This window comes from Sus scrofa, chromosome 4 (assembly GCF_054392235.1).
Source record: "Sus scrofa isolate SSC_HxYL_T2T_F1_AM1 chromosome 4, Sscrofa_HxYL_maternal_Yorkshire_Landrace_v2.0, whole genome shotgun sequence".
Classification (NCBI taxonomy): Eukaryota; Metazoa; Chordata; class Mammalia; order Artiodactyla; family Suidae; genus Sus; species Sus scrofa.
Window position 1 is genome coordinate 93744537 of NC_139386.1, and position 6687 is coordinate 93751223.

A 6687-nucleotide genomic window follows, 5' to 3' on the forward strand; every position below is an offset into this window, starting at 1 on the left:
AGGTTGTGGGTTCGATCCCTGGCCTTGCTCAGTAGGTTAAGGATTCGGCATTGCCGTGAGCTATGGTGTATGTCGCAGATGCAGCTCAGATCCCGTGTTGCTGTGGCTCTGGCGTAGGCCGGCGGCTACAGCTGTGATTAGACCCCTAGCCTGGGAACCTCCATATGCCGTGGGAAATAGCAAAAAGAAATAGCAAAAAAAAAAAAAAATTTATTTCATGGTATGGGGATATCTAATATAATGGAAAGAACTCTGAAGTAGGCTCATAACACACATTCATACATTCAGCTATCCAGTGAGTTTGTGCTGTGTGCTAAATTGTGTGTCAGTCTCTGTTTGCCTGGGTTATGATAGATTCCCTACTTACCAAGATTTGAATTCTTAAAACATCTCAGCCACTCACAAGATGTGTGACTTGACTTGGGTAAGCCTGTTTCTGCATTGGTAAACAACTGAGATAATGATAGCTGCCCTGCTTAATTCCCAGGATTTTTGTAATGAAGCACATGAGATCTTGTGTATGGAAATCTTTGTAAATTATAACTTGATATACAACTGAGATATTAAGGATCAGTCCTTTGAGGATGTTTCTCAATCTTGCCTAAAGGATTACACTTTAAAAACTAGCACTAATCTCATTTACCCCTACAAACTCACACACACATAACTTTGTTTTGTTGGTGCACTGTTTTAGGTATACTATTAATAATTCATACACTATTAATATCCTGGCATCACTAAATAATTATAGAAAAATACCCATGTATCTTTTTCCACTGGGGGTTACTGATGGCAAAAAACCCAAGATTCCCACAAGTCATTTCCTCACTTTGTTAGGAGGTTAAAGATAAGATTTTTAACAGCAGCTTTGCCAAGACCCATTTATTTCAAAGGCTGTCTTCTACTTGTCCTAAAAGAAAATTTAACTCAAATCTAATGGATTCTATTAGGCAAATGCCATTCCCAGTCACCCCCCAAAAAAAGGCCAAAAAAAAAAAGAAAAAAGACATTCCAATACAGTGGTTCATGAATGGATATTCAATAAAAAATATTGGTACAACTGACTTATATGTCTGGGGGGAAAAAAGTAAGATCTTTATCTCACACCATATACAAAAATAAAATCTAAATGTTAAAAAATAAGATAAAAATATCAGAAGGAAATAAGCGTATTCACTTAATCTTCAAATGGGAGAGCCCTTTAAACAAGACAGGAAGTCCAGAAATCTTAAAGAAAGTGTTGCCTCTGTCCACCTAGCCTCTGTCCACCAGTGCCAAATAGAAATGCAGAGACAGAGTTTTGGGTGAAGGAGGAAAAAAGTAGCGTTTATTGCTTTGCCAGGGAAAGGAGGTCACAGCAGGCTAATGCCTTAAAGACTGTGCCCCTCTTTGGGAGAGAACAGAAAGTGGTTTTATAGTTTTGCAAGTGGAAAATAGGGGCACAGCTAAGGATCAAGGTAGATGCAACCTTTCGTTCTTCTTCAAAGCTGGTATTTAGGGGTCCTAGGACTGGTTCTGGTGGTCCTGAAAGGAAGAAGGCCTCATCAAGTAATTAACATCTTTATAGGGGGGTTTAGTTCTTGCAGAAGAACTCAAAGATACTGTTTTGCCCATTCCTTGCGGAGAAACCAGGATCCTGCCCCAAAGGTGCATTACTGTTTCTTGACTGCTCTTCCTTTGTTTCTGCATCCCCTCCCTTCCCGGATTAGCAACTGTTTGTACCTGCTCTTTGAAACTCAGGGAAGGTCATGGAAGCTGAATGAGGCCTATTTCCTAAAAATAAGCAATGGGGAACACAGAAAGGCTTTTGTGCCCAGGAACCTCACAGGGCCCTGCTTGGTCTCAATACATAAAATCTTGAATCTCCCTGGAGTTGCCATTGTGGCTCAGCGGCTAATGAATCTGACTAGCATCCATGAGGACACAGGTTCAATCCCTGGCCTTGCTCAGTGGGTTAAGGATCCGGTGTCACCGTGAGCTGTGGTGTAGGCCACAGATGCAGCTCAGATCCTGTGCTGCTGTGGCTGTGGTGTAGGCCCGCAGCTGCAGCTCTGATTTGACCCCTAGCCTGGGAACCTCCATGTGCCGCAGGTGTGGCCCTGAAAAGCAAATGAAAAAACCCTTGAATTCTCCTTAATGGCAAGATTATTTATTTATTTATTTATTTTTATTTATTTATTTTTTTAATTGAAACTGCTGGCTTACACCATACCCATAGAAATGTCAGATCTGAGCTGATTCTGTGACCTACAACTGCAGCTCTCGGCAACACCAGATCCTTAACCCACTGAGTGAGGCCAAGGATCGGACTCATGTCCTCGTGGGTACTAATCAGCTTTGTTACTGCTGAGCCAAAATGGGAACTTCAGGATGTATTATTAAACCAAAAGACAGCTGGTAATCTAGGAGAAAAATATAACAAAAATGAAATATTTTCCCACACATAAGAGTCTAATATCTCCCTCATTCCCATCTTCAGCTATTGCTCCATTCCTCAACTTCCCTCTTGGACAAATATAGGGCTCTATCTCCAACCATCCACTCTCCTTTCAAACTATTGTCCCCATCACTCTGTTGAAACTGCTCCGGTTGAAGTGATAGAGTGAGATAGTTACACAGGTAGCTGTAGAAGTCCCAGTAGGGACCACTGATAGAGAGGGAAACCTAGGGAACTTGGGGAGACCACTATAAGTTAATAATCACTCAAGAAAGCCATCAGGACATGGTGGAACAAGGAAGACTTGCTTAACTATAAAACTAAATAAGGAGTTCCCATCGTGGCTCAGTGGTTAACGAATCCAACTAGGAACCATGAGGTTGCAGGTTCAATCCCTGGCTTTGCTCAGTGGGTTGAGGATCCAGCGTTGCCATGAGCTGTGGTGTAGGTCACAGACGCGGCTCGGATCCAGCGTTGCTGTGGCTGTGGCATGGGCCAGCAGCTGTAGCTCCAATTGGACCCCTAGCCTGGGAACCTCCATGTGCCGTGGGTGTGGCCCTAAAAAGACAAAAGGAAAAACGCACCAGTGATGTCTATCTTAACAAACCACCTAACCCCTAAACCCTCAGCTTTCAGAGGCACAGACAGCAGAGGATTAAAAGTGGAAGACAACAGTTCAATGAAGAGTGATTCCAGTGAGGACTGGTTCTCAGGGACAATGAAGCTGCCAGGAGCCACTCCCACTGAAGACAATTCCAGAAATAAAGAAAACATGGCAAGGACTAGAAGGGCAGACAGAGAAAGGCAGAGATGGACAGGAAGGGAAGGTCCCCCAAAGGACATTAGGACATGAGTTAAGGCAAGAGTAAGAGAAGGAAGAGATCGAAGTGGAAAAACCTGGCTCTCTATTGGAGCAAGTTCAAGATGAGGTCAAGAGTCCAGCAATGACACCAAGTCCCTGAAAGTATATTGTACAGGGAAGCAGGTTCCTTATCCCTTTTGCTGCCTGCATTTCTCCCAAGACTTTCACCTCCAAGTTAGCACTTTAGAAATATATTTCCCTTTTTTTTTTTTTTTTTTGGTCTTTTGTCCTTTTAGGGCCACACCCACATCATATGGAGGTTCCCAGGCTAGGGGTCTAATCTGAACTGTAGCTGCCAAGCCTTTGGCAGAGCCACAGCAATGCGGGATCCGAGCCACATCTGCAACCTACACCACAGCTCACGGCACTGGATCCTTAACTCACTGAGCAAGGCCAGGGATCAAACCCACAACCTCGTGGTTCCTAGTCGGATTCGATAACCGTTGAGCCACGACAGGAACTCCCTGGAAATATATTTCAAAGTATCCCCTGCTCAGATCTCCAGACCTCTTCCACCTTTGTCAGGACTCTACTCCCAGCTCTGCCACCCCTACATGATGGAAAAAGCACCAAATGAGTCATCAGTGATATAGATGTTATAGCTACATTTGCTTTCTTCCTTGGCTGTTTCTAATGCTTCTCTCTTCAATAAACCACTTATTATAACAGCATTCACCAGTCTCCCAAAGAGGTCAAATTGGAGATGTATCTCCTGGCTTATGCCACAGCCACAGCAACGCCAAGACTAAAGGCCACCACTATAACTATACTACACTTGGAATTTTTCAAATGTAAAATTTCCTTCTTTTTTCTGGGGTCAAAAGGAAAAGGTACTTCCCTTAACATCGGGCCTTCCCATGTATTACTGTTCAGTTCTGATATCCTATAGCCATGGCTTATTAGACATGGATAAACTTTGGGATATAGATATAGATTCCAGATATAAGTGATATCATATGGTATTTGTCTTTCTCTTTCTGACTTACTTCACTTAGTATGAGAATCTCTAGTTCCATCCATGTTGCTGCAAATGGCATTATTTTGTTCTTTTTATGGCTGAGTCGTATTCCATTGTGTATATATACCACATTTTCTTAATCCAGTCATCTGTCAATGGACATTGAGGTTGTTTCAATGTCTTGGCTATTGTGAACAGTGCTGCAATGAACATACGGGTGCATGTATCTTTTTCAAGGAAAGTTTTGTCCAGATATATGCCCAAGAGTGGGATTGCTAGGTCATATGGTAGTTCTATGTACAGTTTTCTAAGGTATCTCCATACTGTTTTCCATTGTGGTTGTACCAATTTACATTCCCAACAGTACAGGAGGGTTCCCTTTTCTCCACACTCTCTCCAGCATTTGTTATTTGTGGACTTATTAATGATGGTCATTCTGACTGGTGTGAGGTGGTACCTCATAGTAGTTTTGATTTGCACTTCTCTAATAATCAGGGATGCTGAGCATTTTTTCATGTGCTTATTGGCCATCTATCATACCCTTTCTTTAAAATATGCATGAGAGGAATTCCTGCTATGGTGCAGCAGGACTGGAAGTGTCTCTGGAGTGCCAGAACACAGGTATGATCCTTGGCTTGACACAGTGCGTTAAAGGATCCAGCATTGCCGCAGTTGTGGCATAGGTCACCACAGTGGGTCATTCAGATCTGATCCCTGGCCCTGGAACTCCATATGCCACAGGGTGGCCAAAAAATAAATAAATAAATAAATAAAAGGAAGGAAAAAATGCATGCAGACAAGTGTAATACCCTGGAACAAGTAATGGTGAAGGTAGCATTTTAGTACCATGCTCCAGCAGATATCCCCCAAGCAGTGGGGGCTATTGGAAAGGGCTGACGACAGAGAACTCCACCACTGTCCTAGCACGAGCCAGTTCTCAGAAGCCCATATCACCAGCAACCAGAAGCACCTGTTTTACTTTAGTGTCCATAGAAACAGACTAAGGTGCAGTACAGACACTTCCCATCTTGTGTCCATGGAACAAGGGAACAGGGAATACTCCGGTTTTACCAGGACACACTGGACACACAGGTGTTGCAATGAGGTTAGCCTCTTTTTTTTTTTTTTTTTTTTTTTTTTTTTTGCTTTATAGGGCTGTACCCACGGCATATGGAGGTTCCCAGGCTAGGGGTCAAATTGGAGCTACAGCTGCCAGCCTACACCACAGCCACAGCAACGCCAGATCCTTAACACACTGAGCGAAGCCGGGGATGGAACCCGAAACCTCATGGTTCCTAGTTGGATTCGTTTCCACTGCACCACGATGGGAACTCCGAAGTTAGCCTTTTATTTGCCTGTGAATCTAGGAATAAAGGCCACCATCATTACTATACTGCATTTAGAATTTTTCAAATGTAAAATTTCCTTCTTTTCTCTGGCATCAAAAGGAGAAGGTATTTCCCTTATCATAGGGTCTTCCCAAGTATTACTGTTCAATCCTTCTGATATCTTATAGCCATGGCTTGTTAGGCATGGATAAACTTTGGAATATAGGTTGCTTTCCAGGGATATTGTCTTCCCTTGCTTTCTGCTCAGAGCTGCTGCATGGTTTCAACTTCTGTTTTGTTTTTTGGTTTTTTTTCCTGCACCCACAGCATATGTAAGTTCCTGGGCTAGGGATCCAATCCAAGCTGCAGCTGCAACCTACACCACAGCTGTGGCAATTCCAGATCCTTAACCTGCTGCACTGCAGTAGGAACTCCTTAATTCCAGGAGACTTTTTCTTTCTTTCTTTTTAGGGCCGCCTCTGCGGCATATGGATGTTCCTAGGCTAGGGGTCGAATCAGAGCTGTAGCTGCCAACAGCCTACTCCACAGCCACAGCCACAGCCATGTGGGATTTGAGCCATGTCTGCAACCTACACCACAGCTCACGGCAACACTGGATCCCCAACCCACTAAGCAAGGCCAGGGATCGAACCTGCATCCTCATGGATCCCATTTGGGATCATTAACTGCTGAGCCATGAAGAGAACTCCTTAATTTCTGTATTCTTTTTTTTTTTTGCTTTTTAAGGCGGCACTCCCGGCATATGGAGGTTCCCAGGCTAGGGGTCAAATGCGAGCTACAGCTGCTGGCCTATGCCACCGCCACAGCCATGGCAATGTGGGATCTTAGCCGCATCTGTGAACTACACCACAGCTCACGGCAACGCTGGATCTTTAACCCACTGAACAAGGCCAGGGATCAAACCTGCAACCTCATGGTTCCCAGTCAGATTCATTTCCATTGTGCCACAGCAGGAACTCCTAATTTCTGTATTCTTGAGTAGATACTGTGAAGTGAGAAGAGTGGGGGAGATAAAAGCATTCCTTGCTAGATCTTCAGGCATTTGGCTTCTGGTTTCAATGTATAGAAGATCATTCCTCAG